This window comes from Pyxicephalus adspersus, chromosome 1 (genome assembly GCF_032062135.1).
Source record: "Pyxicephalus adspersus chromosome 1, UCB_Pads_2.0, whole genome shotgun sequence".
NCBI lineage: Eukaryota > Metazoa > Chordata > Amphibia > Anura > Pyxicephalidae > Pyxicephalus > Pyxicephalus adspersus.
In genome coordinates, this window is record NC_092858.1 from 124,295,753 (window position 1) to 124,296,266 (window position 514).

A 514-nucleotide genomic window follows, 5' to 3' on the forward strand; every position below is an offset into this window, starting at 1 on the left:
CAGTATATATAGCGCTAACATTTTACGCAGCGCTGTACAAAGTCCATAGTCGTGTCACTTACTGTCCCTCAAAGGAGCTCACAATCTAATGTCCCTATCATAGTCATATGTGATTAATGTAGTCTAAGGGTCAATTTAGGGAGAAGCCAACTTCATGTTTTTGGGATGTGGGAGGAAACTGGAGTACCCCGAGGTAAACCCACGCAGACACGGGGAAAACCCGCAGACACGGGGAAAACCCGCAGACACGGGGAAAACCCGCAAACTCCATGCAGATAGTGCCTTGGCTGGGATTCGAACCTGGGACCTAGCACTACAAAGGCCAGAGTGCTAACCAGGCTGCCTAGTGCCTAGTGCCTTTTACCTATTGTTTGGCCTGAAAAGGATCTTGGATGCCTAGCTGTGCATAGTATGTGTCCAAGAGAGGTATCACCCATGGTTTGTTAAGACAGGTCTGAAGAAGCCCTTAATCTGCATATTATGACAGTTAAAAATGGTTGATTTTTAATTAAAT